Below are 20783 nucleotides of genomic sequence, written 5' to 3'. Positions count from 1 at the left end.
CTTTGTGTTCCAAGGACTTCGGTGTGGAGAAGCATTTCCATGGGACCTGAATGGTGTCTGTCATCAGGAGGACCCAAGGCAATGAACTGAGTATGGTAAACTTCCTATAAGATGATTGGCTTGGTCTCCTCAAAAGTTAACATGGATGAGAAGTATGAAGAGACTGCTCTAGATCAAGAAACTAAGGACACATATCAATCAAACACAACAGGTGAAGCCTGATCTACAACTGGTTCCTAAAAGTAAAACATTTATAAAAGATTTGGGACAATTAGGGAAATTTGAGTAGGAACTGATTATTAGATGATGCTATGAAATTATTGTTAATGTTCACAGTTGTAATAATGACATTGTAGTTATATAGGAGAATTTTATTTTTTAGGAGGTGTATGCTAAACTCTTTAGGGATAACATCATGTTAAGATGTTAGCAACTTACTTTCAAATAGTTCAGCAAAATATGTTTCTTAATTAAGAGACTGGTAAACATCCATGTCATGGTGAATAGATTGTGGTGAACGGACCCTGTTACATTCCTCTTGGGTGCATAAATTTATAAGACCAGTGTCAAATGTGCAAATCCACAAATCTTTTAATGCAAAAATTCCACCCCTAGGAATTTTTCTTACAGGTATATGTGCAAAATGATACATGTCCTTTGGTAGGGAAATGACTAAATTAATTATGGTACATCCATGCAGTGGAGTACTATGCAGAAAAAAAATAGAAGGTTTTAAGTTAGTGATGTGGAAAGATCTCTAACATCCATTACTAAGTGGAAAAAAAGGCAAGGCTCTGAAAAGTGTAATAGTATGCTCCTATTTGATTAAGAGGGAAGAAATGTTTATGCATAAACTCTTTTTTGGCAGGATACACAGGAAGTTAAAATGGTTGCCGGGAGGAAGAGAATTAGGTAGCTGGTGGGACAAGGATAAGAGCTTTTATACTTTTATAAAAGTATAAATGACCTTTATACTGATGACCTTTTGTACTTTATAAAAACTATCAACCAAATTAAACAGTGCATATCAACATGAATGTCAAAGGTTTAATAACTATAGAGAGAATTTTATAGACCAACAAGAAAAAAAGGGAAAGAGTGGGAGCTGTCAGCCTTGGCTAGGGTGGATGGGGAGTATTTTATCATTGACCTTGTTTAGAATGCTGGTGCAGACTGAGTCTCAGTAGGTTTTATTATTAGTTAAAAATTGTCTAGGGGCTTCCCTGGTGGTCCAGTGGTTAAGACTCCACGCTCCCAATGCAAGGGGCCCGTGTTCGATCCCTGGTCAGGGAACTAGATCTCGCATACTGCAACTAAGAGCCCACATGGCGCAACTAAAAGATCCCGCATGCAGCAACTAAGACCCAGCGCAGCCAAATAAATAAATAAATATATATATATATTTTAAAAAATCATCTACACCCGGTGTAGACTGTTTTCATTCCACTGCCTTTAATATGCCAATGTCCCAATTCACACACAGAGAGAAAGGAAGAGAAAGAGAAGGGAGGGAGAGAGAAAGAGAAAGAGAAGGGAGAGAGAGAGGAAGAAAAAAGAAAGGCCACATCAAAATATGTTCAGTTTTATTAGTAATCATTGAAATGCAAATTAAAACATTCATGGAATAATTTTTTCATCTGGCAAAAAATAATTTTTATAAAACAGTAACATATTAGCAACTGAATAAAGAAGTGAGGATGCAGATTTTTTACATTTACATTTTTAGATGATCATATCCACTGACCTCATCATTCCATTTCTGGAAATTTATCTAAAGAAAGGAATCAGAGATGGGAACAAAAGTATTATTTACAATAGCAAAAAATGCCCATAATATGAAAGTAAATAAATTGTTAAAGCTATATTATGAGAAATGATGTAATCATTAAAAATAATGTTATAAAATAATGTTAAATGACTTGGAAATGGTAAGAAGGCAATTAAAACCGTATGTACAGAAAGAAACCATTTTTTGTGGTAAACTTTACATAACATAAAATTTACCATTTTGACCTTTTTTTTTTTAAAGGAGACAGAATTTTTTTTTTAAGATGTTGGGGGTAGGAGTTTATTAATTAATTTATTTATTTTTGCTGTGTTGGGTCTTCGTTTCTGTACGGGGGCTTTCTCTAGAGCGCAAGCGGGGGCCACTCTTCATCGTGGTGCGCTGGCCTCTCACTATTGCGGCCTCTCTTGTTGCAGAGCACAGGCTCAGTAGCTGTGGCTCACAAGCCTAGTTGCTCCGCGGCATGTGGGATCCTCCTAGACCAGGGCTCGAACCCGTGTCCCCTGCATTAGCAGGCAGATTCTCAACCACTGCGCCACCAGGGAAGCCCCATTTTGACCATTTTTAAGTGAACATTTCTGTGGCATTAAGTACATTCACAGTGTTGTTGCAACCATCACTATCATCCACCTTCAGAACTTTCTTCGCCTTGTAAAACAAACTCAGTGGCCATTAAGCAACAACTTCTCATTCCCCCATCCCTCCAGCCCCTGGAAACCACTATACTACTTTCTGTCTCCATGAATTTGACTACTCTAGGTACCTTATATAAGTGGAATCACACAGTATTTGTCCTTTTATGATGAATTTATTTCAGTTACCATAATGTCTTTAAGCTTCATCCACACCATAGCGTGTGTCAGAATTTCCTTCCTTTTATAGCTGAATGATATTCCATTGGATGGATATAACACATTTTTGTTGATCCATTTATAGACATTTGGATTGCTTCCACCTTTTGGCTCTTGCAAATTATGCTGCTGTGAACATCGGTGTACAAATATCTGTTTGAGTCCCTGCTTTCAATTCTTTTGGGTGTACACCCAGAAACGGAATTGCTGGATCATATGGCAACTCTACTTTTAATATTTTGAGGAACCACCATAGTGTTTTCCATAGCTGCTATACCATTTTTCTTTCCTACTGGCAATGCACAAAGGTTTCTCCATATCCTCACTAACACTTGTCATTTCCTGTTTTTTTTTTAATAATAGTCATCCTGATGGTTGTGAAGTGGTATTTCATTGTGGTTTTGATTTGCATTTCCCTAATGATTAATGATACTGAACATCTTTTCATGTGCTTATAAAAGAAATTTTTGTATAAAAATGTAAAATTTCCTTCATAGGGGAGGAAAAAAGAAAATATAAACATCAAAATATTATCAGTGTGCTGAAATACTGTCCAGCAAATATTGACTCCCTTCCCTAGTATCATCAAGGGAGGATATACTTCCCCACCCACTGAAGCTGGACTTCCTGTACCTTGTTTTGGCCACCAGTGGAGCATGGACAGAAGTAGCAGTGTGCCAGGTCTGAGCTCAGGTCTTAGGAACATCACATGTTCCCACTCATCCTCTGAGCAGACATTCTGCAGGTAACCACTGAGCCTGAGCCACAAAATGACAACTGTGGAACAAACCTGAAGTCCTGTAACCTGAAACAGCTGCTGGAGCTGACCCATAAAATTGTGATCAAAAGGTAATTGCTGGGCTTCCCTGGTGGCACAGTGGTTGAGAGTCCGCCTGCCGATGCGGGGGACACGGGTTCGTGCCTCGGTCCGGGAGGATCCCACATGCCGTGGAGCGGCGGGGCCTGTGGGCCATGGCCGCTGAGCCTGCGTGTCCGGAGGCTGTGCTCCGCAACGGGAGAGGCCACAACAGTGAGAGGCCCACGTACCAAAAAAAAAAAAAAAAAAAAAAAAAAAAGTAATTGCTAGTTGTTGTATGCTAATAAGATGTTTGAGGCCATTTGTTACACTGAAAAGACTAACTGGTACACAGAGGTTATCTCTGGTTAGTGAGATTGAGTGATTTTTTCCCCCTTATTTGTATTTTTATATTATTTTCCAAATTTTCTATAATTCTCTATTTATTGATGATTTAAAAAAATAACCTGGGATATTTCATACCAAATTATTAACAGTGGTTATTTTTGTTACTGACCACATAGTTTTAAATACTTTTACTTAAATTCTGAATTTGTTTCACAATGAACATGTCTTATTTTATAATCAGAAAAAAATAATAAAGGCTTTTTTTTCTAGAACAATGGCCATTCAAAAATTCCAAAAGGAGCTTTCAGGAGTTATTAGTAAAGCGAAGTAGAGAAGGATAAAACATGCTTCCTTATTGGTTGCCTGGGCTGGGAGTGGGAAGGGGAATAACTATATATGGGCACTGGGATGTTTTGGGGGTTTTAGAAATGTTCTAAAATTGGATTGTGGTTACAGTTGTACAACTCTGTAAATTTGCTAAAGCTCATTGAATTATATACTTAAAAAGAATGAGATTTAAATAATTATATCTAGCCTCAATAAAATGTTAAAAAAAATTCTTCCTTTACATGCCAATTTAAAGAAGTAAGGTTTAGCTTCAAGAACTGGAACCACAGATAACTCTCTGAGTAACAATGCAAACTATAACAACATTAAAAAATAAATGTACAAACTCTCATTGAAGAAGTAGAATAATTAAAAGGCAAATTTGTGTGAGAATATGAAGCAAAGAGTCTTTGAAAAAAAGTTCCTAAATTTAACAGGAACATTTTACTTTCACTGAGCAAATTGTGATTTGCCAGTTATAATCTATCACACACAAGGGCCGGGCTTGGGGGCAGAAGGGTAGCAATGGGATCAATTCATGTTCTTGGAAGCCAACACAACTTGAGGATGGGATAGCAGACAAAAGTGCAATAGCACCCAACTTGCTAATAAGAATTGCAGTATGACAGGCAACTTTTCCTTTCCTCATGTCTACAGGCTAACTGGTCAGCTACTAGTTGAAACTTGAAGGATATGAATGCATATGTTGTGTAGTACCTTGTAGGATCTTGGGATATAACCAAATACTCCAGGGTCACTTCAGAGGTGAACTTATTCAAATTGAAATGATTTACAAATTAAGTAAAGTAGTTTGGACTACACTTAAGCCCTGTGTCCCAGCCCAAAAGTCCTAAATCAGCCCCTCTGTCTGGAAGTCATCTGCTTGTCAAACCTCTAGGCTAACATTTAGCTCTTGCAACATGAAAGTTGCCATGACAACTGAGGGGAAAGTTTTGGTCAACAGAGTATAATCCAATTAAAAAAGCAGCTTCTCTAAGCCAAAGGGGATTCAGATGATACACTCCCAGAAAGCACAGTATCTCACAGGTATAAAACCTGGGGGTCATGGGGCAAGAAACAAAAAACTAGATGGCAGAGTCAAATGGACAAAACAGGAAGCATGGCTGCCCAAGCACCTCTTTACCTCGGGCATCTCGAACATAAGATGTCCAAGAAATGTTTGTTGGTTTGATTTGATTGGGCTCCAAATCCTTATTTCATGTCCCAGAGACGAATGAACTTGTGTCATTTGAGCTAAAGCCCAAACACACTAAAAGGATATGTATTTCCAGAAATCCCAGAACTTGAAATGATTAAGATTTTATTGCTACATTTCCTCAACCACCCTAGATGTAGTATTTGATTTGAGTTCAGTTCAAGGGAAAACTGCTTTTGCAAAAATTAAATTCAATTAAGAAAAAATGGAAAGTAAAACATTCAAAAATAACTTATTTTTGAAGTGTATTTTTGGGGAAATGCTTTCTCTGTATATAATGGGAATTTGCTTATTTTTCTGTGCATCATCTATTCTCTCCTCATCTGATGACTGCCCCTGATTTCCCAGCTCCCATTTTCAGCTGTATGGTTCAGGGGAGCTGATTCCATTCTAAGTTTCTGGAAGATACTGTGGCTAGGCTTGGCCAAATCAGAATCTTTACCCTCTCCTGGTCATAATGATTGGTTCAGGATTGTACACATGACCTACTCAGAACCAACAGAGTCAACTCTGGACCATTCTCTGAAGGAACTGAAAGAATCTTTATAACGTCTTCATGTCCTTTTGGGTTGGAGGGCACTGTGGCAGACTGCAGATATACCACTACATTGACCAAAAGACTTGTTTTAAGGCCCTGCCTCCTACAAGCTGTGTGACCTTGGACAAATCACTTAACTTCCTTGGGTCTCATTTTAGTCATCGAAAATTCCTTGAGGGTTTCTGTGAAGCTATTATAAAGGATGCATATGTGAAGGCATGTTATAAATTGTAAAGCCTTACTGAAATGTAAGACCTTGCCTTTTGTTTTCCTAGCAGCCAAAACTGTAGTAAGCATGTAGAGATGTTTGGGCCTGTTCAATGCACTGGAAAACAAAGAGCATTACCCAAGAAGAAGAGAATCTGAAGCCACAGAATGTCAGATCCAAAAAAGACCTTGGAGGATATCTGGTCGACCCCCTCATTTCACAGATGAGGAAACTTGCTCTATCTACCCTTGAAAGGGAGGAAGTGAGATAAAAACGACTATTGTAACCATTCAGCCAGGGTCCCCACATTAAATTAAAGCAATCAGATAATAAACTATGACCTTTAAGCCAGAACCGTGCCTGTGTTTGAATAATATGGTTATCTGCTGCCCGTCGTAAACAGCCTCACCTCCAGGGAAATGTCAGCTACAGGAAAAAAAAAAAAAAAAAAGAATTTACCAAAGAGTTCACCTCCTCCACACAGCTCAACCCTTTGAGTTCTAAGATGGGAGGAAAAGAATTTTGCAGTTGGAAAAATTGCTGAGCCATGTGTCTGAAATGCTTAACAAATCACAGTGGGGACTTTATTTAATTTTTTTTCATTTTCTCTGTTGGTGAGAACCACTCCTGCCAAGAAATTATTTGCCAAATGGTGACTTCATTTATGATGCCGGCAATGTGATGTTTAACAGCTGACATTTGACTACTTTTAAAACAATCATCCCTTAGCTTAAACAGCAACAGAAGTGTTACAGAAATTTAGAGGTGCCTGTGTAATGTTCAATAATTTTGTGTGGATAAGAAGGCATGGAAGAAATCATATCTGGTTGATTTTTTTTTTATGTTTTTTGTTTGTTTGTTTTTTGCAGTACGCCGGCCTCTCACTGTTGTGACCTCTCCCGTTGTGGAGCACAGGCTCCGGACGCGCAGGCTCAGCGGCCATGGCTCACGGGCCCAGCCGCTCCGCGGCATGTGGGATCCTCCCGGACCGGGGCATGAACCTGCATCCCCTGCATTGGCAGGCGGACTCTCAACCACTGCGCCACCGGGGAAGCCCCTGGTCGATATTTTTAAGCATTATAATAATAAAAACTCCTAGTACAAAGAATTCTTTATGTCTATTAAATAACTCAATCTTCAGAATAACTCCAGGAGGTAGGTACAGTTTTTATCATCTAGAGGTCTGAAGTGAGGCACAGAGAGGTTGAGTAACTTTCACAAACTTACTCAGCCAGTGAACAGAGTAACTGGGGTTTGAACCTAGGCATCTGTAGGCTCTGTAGTCTGACTGCTTAACCACTCTGCTAGACTGACCTAATGGTAATCTTTTGCATAGAATGCCTTATATGTTCTTAAATAATTTGCCTATAAAATTAAAATAAGTTAAAACATCTACTCAAGTTTATCTTTCTAAAAACACTGTTTTTAGAAAGCAGAGTGACATGAGTGAGAATGCAAGCTTTGGAGCCAGGTTCAGTTGAACTTGAGTTCAGTGACTGGCATAGCTGTTATGACCTTGGGCAAGTTCCTGAACCTCTCTGTGCCTCAGTTTCTTCCTCTGTAAAGTAGGGATAATAATGTTACTTAAATCCTAGAGTGGTGCTGGGGTTAAATGAGATAGTTTATGTAAAGTGCATATCCCAGTGTCTGGCACATAGAATGGCCTCAGTAATCATCACTCATTATCATTACTAATATCAATATCATTATTACCCTGTGTATCAGACACCACTTCAGTTTCTCTCAGTCTTACCTATCTCTTTTTCCAGCCACCCCTCCCTACCCACTTTTCACCCCAGGACTGCAGCTCAGTCCTGCACAGGCTCCAATCTGCTTCTCCCATTGGCTACCTCCCAGGGCCTCACCTTAAACCCATCTGTGCCCCTGTCACCTCCTGCCCTAGGACATCCCTGTTGACACCAGTGCGTGAGACTCCAGGGGAAACTGCTTGACACAGGAGCATATGCAGCCCAGAAGTGCTGGCAGTGAGCACTCCCAGGCAAAACTTTGACCCCTTCTTCTGCCTTGTCAAAGGGTGTATGTGTTTGCTAGGGCTGCCATAATAAAACACCACAGACTGAGTGGCTTGAACAACAGAAATTTATTGTTGCACAGTTCTGGAGGCCAGAAAGAAGTTCAAGATCCAAGTGTTGGCAGGATTGGTTTCTTCTGAGACCTCTCTCCTTGGCTTGTAGATGGAGACCTTCTCCCTGTGTCCTCACATGCTCTTTCCTCTGTGTGTACACATCCCTGGTGACTCTGTGTTTCCAAATTTTCCTTTTCTTAAAAGGACATCAGTCAGATTGGATTAGGGCCCACCCTAACAGTCTCATTTTAACTTAATCACTTCTTTAAAGACCCTATCTTCAAATAGTCACATTCTGAAATACTGGGGGTTAGGGTTTCAGCTTATAAATTTGGGGGGGACACAATTCAGCCCATAACAGAGGGTCCTGAGATGCATTTTATTAGGCCCCTCAGAAAAACTTATAGCTATGATAGAGCAACCAGTTGACCAGAGTGGTGGCCAATTTGAAGTATACCCTTCTCCCTGCTTTGTGTCTCCGCCCCTCTTTGGCATCACACTCACCAATGAAATCCTTGTGTATGAGCCTTGGCCTTAGGTTCACCTCTCTGAGGAATTTGACCTAAGACACCTGTTGGAAACTGTGGATGGTGTCCCATCAGAGGGCCAATCAGACCAGTCAAATGTGGCCCCAGCTGTCCTTTCGGCCCTTCCTACCCAGCCTGCATGGGGCTCAGTGTGATCAAGCCACCCTGGACTATTCATTCTCACTTGTCCTCTCCAGAACACGAGTCCTCATCTTCAAGTGACAGGGCTGGGTCCCTTCCTCCCCTTCAAGTTCTGTAAGAAAGCTCAGTTTCACTTTCCTATGAATGACCTTTATTACCCTCCTGAAATGAGTTATTATCTCTCTATAATTTTAATATAAATACATATTCTCGGTTAATTAGGAAGATTAAAATGTTCCAGATTTGCACAAAAAGAGAGGAAATCACAGTCCTTCAGAAAGTATCTAAATAACTGCTTGAGAATTATATAGGAAAAGTTAACAGATGTACAGCTGGCCAATCCCAGATTTTAATTAAAACCCATCTTTTATTGGTCAAAACATGACTAGTGTGACAGCCAAGCCAAAAGAGAAAACTAGATTAAGGCACACATGCTCTCACACACACATACACAAACACATACTTAGCATTCTGGTATTTTATACTATGTGGAAGCAGTAGGATGTGGATACAAATGGATTTTTCATGTATTTCTCTTGGCATTATGGCCATATTTAATGTAGCATCCAGTAAAGTTGAAATTTTAATTAAGTTTATGGTCTGACCATCTGTATTTGTTTGGAATTTCTGCCTCTTCAAAGCAAAAATGTGAACCTGGCTTTAGACCTGGAAATATCTCAGGCTGCAACCAAATGCATTATCAACAAACTGAGAATGTGTGGTCTGAAATATAAAATAAGATTAGAAGAAGGGAAGCCCATTATCAAAATATCACAAAATACCTGTATATTATGCAGTCACCAGTTTATTCTGACATGCTTCATGGAAGATAAAAGGGAAATTTTATAGTTTTTCAACGGAAAAAGAGTCTTGGCATCAATAAACTGCCAAGGAATCAATTAAATACATTTTATTTGTTTCTGTGGGTTTGGATGCTACTTTTCTTTTAATCTTCACTCCTTGCATTTTATAACTTGATAAAACTGATGTACATTCTGGATCCAAATGTTTTAGTTAATCATTTAGGCTCCTTTTCTCTAAAACAGTAAAAACTCATTAATGTACACCAAATAAGAATAGTAAGCGTGGCCAATATAAATTGGTAAGAAGTATTTGTATGTATTATGCTTGGGAGCAATACAAAATATTCTTGTAAAATATTCCATAGTACAGACATGATGTAGACCTGCAGTCTCTTGCCTGCCCTTTGGGGGATGAATTGAGCTGCCTCTAGTTTACCTTTTCATGCTCTGTGAGGTGTTCATTAAGTAAATTACAAGTATAACTACATGTCCAGTTTGAAATGGCAAATCTGGGTAGAAACCCTGAAACAGCATTGCCTACCTTCCTACCAAAATTCATATGAAGACCCAGGAAACAAAAATTCACAATACTTACTGAAAACAAGGACAGTTAACCCACTGCCAGAATCTAGTAGATCTTCCCAGTTCTTGCCTCTAGAAAAGGAGATTGTCTATCTAGGTAGAAAACCGTTTACCCCTTCACCACCACCTTGCTGCACAAGTACAAGTCTAGGCCAAGCAGAAAAGGAGGAACTGTCCTATTATATGACGGCTGCTTTTTGAGGCAGTCAGGGCCCTGTCTCTACCGCTAAACTCTCCCATTTTCGAACTAACTCTCTTCTCTCAAACTTGTCCATTACATACATTCCTGAATTTACTCAACAATTATTTATTGCATGCCTACGATGTGCATGCCAGGCACTGTTCTAGAAGCTAGGGATACAGGAGTGAACAAAAAAAGATCTTGTGCAGCTTCCATCGAGCAAGACATATATCAGTTTTATGTCCATTTAGAGATTGACACTCAGAAAACAACTCAGCAGGAGGTGAGAGAGAGAGATGGGAGTAATAGTGCACCTTGGGAGGTGTGGCCCCTATGAAAAAGTGCTATAGGGGGAACACGGAAATCTCAAGTTTTTCTTGTGTTCCATCCATTCAGAGTGACAATGAAGTGCGTCTAGTGAAGCCCAGCAAAGCAGAAAGAATCCTTCTAGACAGCATGGAAGTGAACCTGTTCTATGTCAGGTCGGTTAAGTGCTATGGAGGAGACCAAAGCAGGATAAGGGAACAGGAATGTAGGGATGGGGTGGGAGTGGGGACAAAGTGGTCAGGGGAGGCCTCCCTGAGGAGCTGACATGAGAGCAGAGCCCTGAAGGAAGTGAGGAGGTGAACCATGCAGGTGTTAGGGGAAGAGCAGTCCCAGGCTGTGTGTGAGTGTCAGCCTCCACCTCCAGGCCCTGGAGTGACTCCTGGTGTGTTCTTCCGGTTTAGTCAAGGCCCAGCTGTTTCCGTCAACAGCATCTCCACAACATCTTCCTCCTGTGCTCTAGAACCTTCTTTAATCCTGATGTCTCCACCCCTGGGGAGCTGGCTTCAAGCCCAGCCTTTATGGTGGAAGAGCTGCAGGAGAAAGGAAAAAATAATAATAAACTGAGTGGCATAGACAGAAGGTATATCCAGGGGCTTTACAAAAATAGTATTTCCATTATACATATTCTAGACAAATTATTAAATTTAAAACAAAGAACAATCCAAACAAGCTGGGAGAATGAAAGGTTACCTACAAAAGGGTACAAATCAGCTCACCCCAGACTTGGCCTCTACAGTAGCAAATTCTAGAAGACAATGAAGGTATGTCTGCAGACTTTAGGAAAAGGATCGTGACACCAGAATTTCACATATATATGTAATTGTATATGTCATTCTCAAGGATGTGGCATCTCAGAACATGAATCATTCCTGTATCCTACTTGAGGAATTTCTATAAGATATATTCAGATGACCAAGATATCAATGAAAATTAAGAATTCCCGAAAGAGGAAGTTGTAGCTCAAAGGTCAGAAGATCCCTCATCTACTCAGGTCAGGACCTAAAATCAGGAGCTCCAGCAGGGGTCTGAGCACAGGGGCAAAGCTTGGCCCTACTGTGCTTCCTTCAACACAGCCTGTCTTGTGCGCCTCTTTCCAGTTTCCAGCGCCAGGAAATGGGCTCATTGAGCCATATCCTTCAACTTTCATTTCAGAGGAAATCTTCTGCATGCTTAATGGCCACTGACAACAGTAATGGATCGTGTTTTCTCCCACTGCTTGCTAACAATGGCTACACTGGTCACTCTGTTAAGAAACTGAACCAGAAAAATTACTTTTTAAAGGTGCTTTCCCTGCACAAAAACAGCATGACATAGTGCAACATAATGGCCGCTTTTTTTTTCTGCCATTGAACATGACTGATGATTTTCTATACTTTTAAAAGTCATACTTAATGAGTGCTGAGTCATAGAGGTTTGATTGGGAAAGACTACTAAACCACCAAGTAACAGATCTGTTATGTCACTGAACCTCTTCATACCCTCTTTCTTACAGGATCTGCAAATGTTCCTGAGTTAACAAATCTTTAATCCAAGATAATTGCAATCATGTGGGAAAAAAAGTATGGAAAAGGAATTGCAAGGAAATGCACCCAAAGTATGTCTGGGCAGTGAATTTCTAAGTGATTTTTTTCCTGCTTCATATAGTTAGCAGATTTTTTTTTTACATAATTGACCACATTTTTGGTGTTTTTTAAATTGAATTATAATTGATTAACAATAATGTATTAGTTTCAGGTGTACATCAAAGTTACATATATATGAATATATATATCCTTTTTCAGATTCTTTTCCATTATAGGTTATTATAAGATATTGAATATAGTTCCCTGTGCTATACAGTAGGTCCTTGTTGTTTATTTTATATGTAGTAGTGTGTACATGGTAATTTCAAACTCCTAATTTATCCCTTTCCTCCCCTTTCCCCTTTGGTAACCATAAATTTGTTTTCTATGTCTATGAGTCTGTTTTTTAAATAAGTTCATCTGTATCATTTTTTTAGATTCCACATATAAGTGATATCATATAATACTTGTCTTTCTCTGTCTGACTTTGTCGATAATCTCTAGGTCCATCTATATTGCTGCAAATGGCAATATTTCATTCTTTTTTATGGCTAATATTCCATTATATATATATATATGAGTATATATATGAGTATATATATATGAGTATATGTATATACATATGTATATATATATATACACACATACACACACACCACACTTCTTTATCTATTCATCTGTTGACGAGCACTTAGGTAGTTAACAAATATATATATATATATATATATATATATATATTTTTTTTTTTTTTTTTTTTTGCGTTATGCGGGCCTCTCACTGTTGTGGCCTCTCCTGTTGCGGAGCACAGGCTCCGGATGCACAGGCTCAGCGGCCATGGCTCACGGGCCTTGCCACTCCGTGGCATGTGGGATCTTCCCGGACCGGGGCATGAACCCATGTTCCCTGAATCGGCAGGCAGACTCTCAACCACTGCGCCACCAGGGAAACCCCAACAAATATTTTTAAAACAGACTTTTAGGAAACCAGCATATGCAATTTTGTGTATACCATGTAATTGCAATTATGTAAAAATGTATACATGGAAAGGAAGATCACAAAATATTTCTAAGTGAGACCATTGATACATTTTTTCCTTCGATTTTATTTGTAAATTTTCAATAAAAGCAGGTATTACATCTGTAATGGAAAATTTTTTTCTTAAATTAAAATAAGATGGTGAGTGATTTGAGTTTGCTTAAAGAGAGCAAACAGACTGCTATGTGGATGCCAAAAAAATAACTGCTAATTATACGCAGTTCTCATTTTCATCAAAACTGATCAGGCAGTTTCTACTTATACTTCTAGCAGAAGCCAGTGTTTTTAGCGGAAAGAGTGGAATTTCTAGTATAATATTTTAGAGTTCAAACTGCTCATATAAGCTCTTCAAGACCATTAGTAAAAATCTGTACTGAGCAAGTCCACATTAAAAAAGGATTTTCTATAGGGGGAAAGGGAACAGACCATCAATTGTAGCCTCAAGAGGGATTAAACAGTCAGATCTTTCTAGGTCCAAAGCAAATCCTGCCAGGTGCTCAGAAAGAGCGCTGGTGTTTTGTGGAAACCCCATCATACAGCCTGGTCCAATTTGGACACCAGCTCATTCCTTAATTCCCTTCAGACCCCAGTGTTAAAGTTAGAAAGACCCACAGATGTAGGATGCCAAGTTCGCTGTTGTATCTTAGAACATGGTATTGACTCAACATTTGAGAGTTGAAAAATCTGATGAATGTGCTCACCTTTACTGAAGGATTGGAAATAACAAAAAGACACAGTAAAAAATCAAAATAAAAGCAAGAACTTTCAAGCTGTCGTAATAGGCACGCTTCCCAATGGGAGTCACCTGCTAGCTCTGTCTCCTCTCCTTGGCGTGCAGCCAGCATCTTGCAATGGCTGGTACCTTCCCACAAGAACACCCTAGACTCAGTTTTCTTCTCCCCAGAGCCCAGGCCCCAACCAATGCATGAATGAGGACCTTGCAGTTGAGGATCTTCTACCTTTCAGGATGGCTGACCATCCAAGAAGCCCTGACCTTCAACGAACATCTCACTCCTATCACCAACAGGGCAATGCATCAGGATTCAAGCTGACATGTTACCTTTTCCAAAGTTTGGGACATTTTGTCTAAAGTAACACCAAAGGGAGTCATACACAGAACTAAAGGTGTTGGGCTTTGCCATTCCCAGTCCCACTCCCACCCTTTGCAGGCTTCCCATCTGCAAAAAACAATCTAGACTTTCTCTCTTCCCTCTGCTCCAGCTCTCCTGGTGAAACTATTTGGTAACTCTTTAGGAAGCAAAATCATGTCCAGATTCATAGTAGTCTAAAGCTACATTAAGAACAAACAATCATATCCTACAAGAAACAATCTGCCAAGATTTCATCTCACTCACAATGAAGACGGCCTTTTATTTTACTTTGCTGATCTATTTAGATTTCATTGTCTTAAATCTTTCCACTTCTGAGTAGATTTGTTTTTCCTTTGAATTACCGAAAGGCTCATTAAAGAGACTTTCCCAAAACAGTGTATTCTCAAAGTATAAATCAAGGCACACTTTCTCCAGCCATGTTTCTCAGTTTGTCCACAGCTGTCGCGCCTCAGAACTAGTGTGCTAGTGTGCTTTTTAAAAATGCAGATCCCCTAGGACCTACCCAAGATCTTCTGAATCAGAATTTCTTAGGAATGGGCCCCAGACATTCCATTTGAAAGCAGATTTCCGGAGGAAAGAATATATGTGGCTCACAGTATGTTTGCAGTTAATATGTACTGAATAAATTAACATGAAAAGGGGGAAAAGTTTTCTCAGTGCTTCTAATGCAAACTAAAGTATAAGAACCACTGTTTTCTCTAGAAAAACAAACTGAAGTTTAAAATTTTTGATCTGTTCTTTCCACACTCCCTTCGATGTTTTTCCATCAATTCCAAATTATTGGAGTTCAGACTCAGCTCAAGAACCCTGTTGCATCCCACTTTACAGATAGGAAAAGGGTTTGAAGACGTGCTCTTATACAGAATTCACAACTTCAAAAGCATCTGACTTCAAAGGCATAACAACAATAGGCAATATTTATCAAGCACTCACAGTGGTCCATATGCTTTACAGACATTATCATACATAATCCACACTACGAAAAGATAAAATCTGGGGCTTCCCTGGTGGCGCAGTGGTTGAGAGTCTGCCTGCCAATGCAGGGGACATGGGTTCGTGCCCCGGTCCAGGAGGATCCCACATGCTGCGGAGCAGCTGGGCCCGTGAGCCATGGCCGCTGGGCCTGTGTGTCCGGAGCCTGTGCTCCGGAAGGGAGAGGCCACGGCGGTGAGAGGCCCACGTACTGCAAAAAAATAATAATAATAAAATAAAATAAAATAAAATCTTACAAAATAGATGACATTATTCCCATTTGGCACTTGAAGAAACTGACAGAATTTGAACCCAGGTGGTGTGTTTTGTCATCCAAAATTTGGGCTTTTCCTGCTGTGGCCTGATGCCTGCACCTACCCTGAGTTTTCTTTTGTTTTACCCAAATGTATTCTATATGCTCACCAATGCCTTCAATTACTTATTTAGAGCTATCCCGTTAACTTAAAGCTTTATTTTCTGCTAAAGTTTGCATTTTATGACTCTCTAGGTGTTAATATCAGATTAGTTACTGAAAAACTTTTGATAAGGAAAGGACGGCAAAAGTCTAAAAGGTTGGATGCAGAGGGTGGGAAGGAGGCCTCTGGCATCACTGAGCAGAGGGCACCCATGATCAGTGGCTGTTACCCTCACAGTTTTACCCAGGACCATCTTGCCCTGGAAGCCAATACTAACCTCTTAAGGTCCATGGTCACTGAGGACAGTCCTGTTACGCCAATAACTAAGCTTTTCAGAGGATCTCTGTATATGTATGAAAAGGGGGGAGATGTTAACCACCTGGAGAGAGACTAAGTATACAGTTGATATCAATTAAAATAGGTATGTTTGTTATTCATGCTACTTCTTTGTTTATCTCTGCTATAAAAATGGATGCATTTGGGGTGTTATTCAATCTGGCAAATCACTTTTATGAACTTTTACTTAAAAGTTAGACCGGGGCCTCCCTGGTGGCGCAGTGGTTGAGAGTCCGCCTGCCGATGCAGGGGATACGGGTTCGTGCCCCGGTCCGGGAGGATCCCATATGCCGCGGAGCGGCTGGGCCCGTGAGCCATGGCCGCTGAGCCTGCGCATCCGGAGCCTGTGCTCCGCAACGGGAGAGGCCACAACAGTGAGAGGCCCGCATACCGCAAAAAAAAAAAAAAAAAAAAAAAGTTAGACCAGTACCTGGCCCTCCGTTGTTCACAAAGGAAGTGAACCCAAAGAGGTGGTTTAGCATCTGAGAAGGCAGTGGAAGGTGGGAGAAATCATGTAGAAGTTGGGCATTTGCTTCTTAATTTCACTATTTCCATTTTAGAGTATGGTTTTGAACTGCCAGCTCTGTGAGTTCAGGGAAGGTGTCTGTCTGGCTTACTGGCACCTAGTACTGCAGCTAGACCAGAGAAGGTGCTCATTAAACATTTGTGATGAATGTTGTATTTGAAGCCTTTCAGAAAACCCTATGTCAGCTTTGTTACAGTGATTCTGTATTTTCTAAACTCTTACAGAGCAATAGAATTAAATGGAGTAACAACGTCTTGAGTTGTGAAATAACTGAGCCAGTACGTAAGATTTCAAATGTTCTTTTTTGTTATTAAAGATCTAACTAGAAAAATGGAATAAAACAGAAAGTATGATAGATTAGAACAGTGTTGAAAAATCACATCAATCCAAATTTAAAAATATCACAACAATGTTTGTTACTATTTTTCTCTTTGCTTTTGTTCCAGAATGATACTACTTGGTCCAGGAACAATGAATCATTTGTCATTATGCTCTTTTCCAAATAAAATAGCGATGTAGGGTGGATTTATAGACAAAAGCATTCTTCAGTCTAAAGACAGGCTAGGGTAATATGTTTAAGACTGGTGATTAATAGCAGTTATAAGAATGTCTTACTTAAGTTCTAAAGTCTTAAAAAAAATCAGTCTTTAGGTTGCTCCAAGTTTGTTGCTAAGGATCATAAATATGGATAATGTATTATTTCTTTATGGAGGTATAACTCTTTTTTTTTTTTTTTTTTTTTTTCACTGCTGTGGCCTCTCCTGTTGCGGAGCACAGGCTCCGGACGCGCAGGCTCAGCGGCCATGGCTCACGGGCCCAGCCGCTCCGCGGCACGTGGGATCTTTCCGGACTGGGGCACGAACCCGTGTCCCCTGCATCGGCAGGCGGACTCTCAACCACTGCGCCACCAGGGAAGCCCTATGGAGGTATAACTCTTAAAGTAAAATGGCTTTGTTTTGTTTTCAAAAGTATATACGATTCAGGTCTATTGGATGTGGAGTCATGAACAATATATTTATTGTGGTTTATGCTAATCCTACAAGAATCATTGATACTTCCACATTAGAATGAGAGAATTATAGAATAATAAAGTTAGAAAAGACTTCAAAAGCTCATAAGGTATGGGCCTTCTTGATACTCATATTATGGGCTAAGCAATATGATAAAAATTCTTAAAAATATGCATTCCCTCTGACCCAGTAAGTCTACTTCAAGGAATTTATCAGAATGTGTATAAAGATATATGTATAAATATGTACATCATATCCCTATTTATAATGGCATGAAATTGGAAACAGCCTAGATGTGCAACAGTGGAAGATTAGTAAAATACTTTATGGTATCTCTGATCATTTGCAACCACTGAAGCATATTTGTTGATATAGAAAATGTTCACCATCTATTGTGAAGTAAAAGCTGAGAAGGAGACAAAGTATAGCTGGTATGATGCTATTTTGGTGAGTACAGAGCTGTGCTTTTATGTTTGTGCATGCACATGGGGGTGCCCACACACATGGGAAGAGAACCATCTAAATATTTATAGTGCTTGGATTGGATATTTCTTGTGCCTCACATCCCCTTATTCAGCCTTTTCACTTTAGTCATTGCTGTTGAAACCAGGTGAACAGGTGTTTTCTCAACCTACTGATTCATCTGCAGAAACCCTCTCAACCTTCTGAGGTCTGTGCAGATTTGGAAGAGCTAGAGAGTTCATGCCCCGTATGGTGATCCCTGACCAAGGGAAGGTGGGAGTCAGTGAATAAATATTTCAAGTGGTGTACTGGCAAGTGTTTAACATCAGCTCTATGACAAAAAGAGGCCTGATTTGTGGCATTCACCAATTTCCCTCTGGGAAATACTCCCACTGCGGTCAGTTTCAAGCAACCAACCTGATGTCACTGAACACAAAGTTGGCAAGAGACATGAACCGTAGACTGGGCCAAGCTGGGCCAAACAGGCTCCAGCACACCACTGAATGATACCCACCTCTTCCATCTCGTGAGCAGACAATCTACACCACATTCTAATACGTCTCATCTCCTCAGATGGTACCCAGTGATTGAGTCCTACTTGCCCAGAGTGGTCAATAATTTGATAATATACCTTTGAATTGCCTTTCCATCCTTCCCTATTTCCGTCTCTCCAGTCCTCCACTGTTTTTCCCTGGGATCACTTCCCGAAAGAAACAACCTGCACATGAGCCCTTGTCTAAGGCTCTTCCTGTGAAAAGCCAAGGTAAAACAGAAGTTATTTGGGGATATGACCATTCTGAGTAGCTTGGATTTTTCTATTTGTGCTTTGTAGTGTCCTCAGTTTCTTATATCCATTATGTCACTTATGTAATTTAAAGGAAAATAAGTATTATTTAAAACTATGGAGGGTGGGATGAATTGGGAGATTGGGATCGACATATATATACTTTTTTTTTTAACATCTTTATTGGAGTATAATTGCTTTACAATGTTGTGTTAGTTTCTGCTGTATAACAAAGTGAATCAGCTATACATACATATATATATCCCCTCGCTCTTCTGTCTCCCTCCCACCTTCCGTATCCCACCCCGCTAGGTGGTCGCAAAGCACCGAGCTGATCTTCCTGTGCTATGCAGCTGCTTCTCACTAGCTATCTCTTTTACATTTGGTAGTGTATATATGTCATTGTTACTCTCGCACTTCGTGCCAGCTTACCCTTCCCCGTCCCCGTGTCCTCAAGTCCATTCTCTACGTTTGTATCTTTATTCCTGTCCTGTCCCTAGGTTCATCAGAACTGGTTTTTTTTTTTCGATTCCATATATATGTGTTAGCATACGGTATTTGTTTTTCTCTTTCTGACTTACTTTGCTCTGTATGACAGGCTTTAGCTCCATCCACCTCACTACAAATAGCTCAATTTCATTTCTTTTTATGGCTGAGTAATATTCCATTGTATGTATGTGCCACATCTTCTTTATCCATTCATCTGTCGATGGACACTTAGGTTGCTTCCGTGTCCTGGCTATTGTAAATAGTGCTGCAATGAACATTGTGGTACATGACTCTTTTTGAATTATGGTTTTCTCAGGGTATCTGCCCAGTAGTGGGATTGCTGGGTCATATGGTAATTCTATTTTTTTTTTTTTTTTTTTTTTTGCGGTACACGGGCCTCTCACTGCTGTGGCCTCTCCCGTTGCGGAGCACAGGCTCCAGACACGCAGGCTCAGCGGCCGTGGCTCACGGGCCCAGCCGCTCCGCGGCATGTGGGATCTTCCCAGACCGGGGCACGAACCCGTGTCCCCTGCATCGGCAGGCGGACTCCCAACCACTGCGCCACCAGGGAAGCCCGATAATTATATTTTTTGATTTTTTTTTTTTTTTTTTATGGCTGTGTTGGGTCTTCATTTCTGTGTGAGGGCTTTCCCCAGTTGTGGCAAGCGGGGGCCACTCTTCATCGCAGTGCGCAGGCATCTCACTATTGTGGCCTCTCTTGTTGCGGAGCACAGGCTCCAGACGTGCAGGCTCAGTAGTTTGGCTCACGGGCCTAGTTGCTCCACGGCATGTGGGATCTTCCCAGACCAGGGCTCGAACCCGTGTCCCCTGCATTGGCAGGCAGATTCTCAACCACTGCGCCACCAGGGAAGCCCTAGTTTTAGTTTTTTAAGGAACCTCCTTACTGTTCTCCATAGTGGCTGTATCCATTTACATTCCCACCAACAGTGCAAGAGGGTTCCATTTTCTCCACACCCTCTCCAGCATTTATGGTTTGTAGATTTTTTGATGATGGCTATTATGACTGGTGTGAGGTGATACCTCATTGTAGTTTTGATTTCCATTCCTCTAATGATTAGTGACGTTGAGCATCTTTTCATGTGTTTGTTGACAATCTGTGTATCTTCTTTGGAGAAACGTCTATTTAGGTCTTCTGCCCATTTTTGGATTGGGTGGTTTGTTTTTTTGATATTGAGCTTCATGAGCTGCTTGTATATTTTGGAGATTAATCCTTTGTTTGTTTGCAAATATTTTCTCCCATTCTAAGCGTTGTCCTTTTGTCTTGTTTATGGTTTCCTTCGCTGTGCAAAAGCTTTTAAGTTTCATTAGGTCCCATTTGTTTATTTTTGTTTTTAATTTCAT

Source organism: Mesoplodon mirus, assembly GCF_964341445.2.
Source record: "Mesoplodon mirus genome assembly, chromosome: 9".
Taxonomy (NCBI): domain Eukaryota; kingdom Metazoa; phylum Chordata; class Mammalia; order Artiodactyla; family Ziphiidae; genus Mesoplodon; species Mesoplodon mirus.
This window is presented reverse-complemented; position numbering follows the sequence as displayed.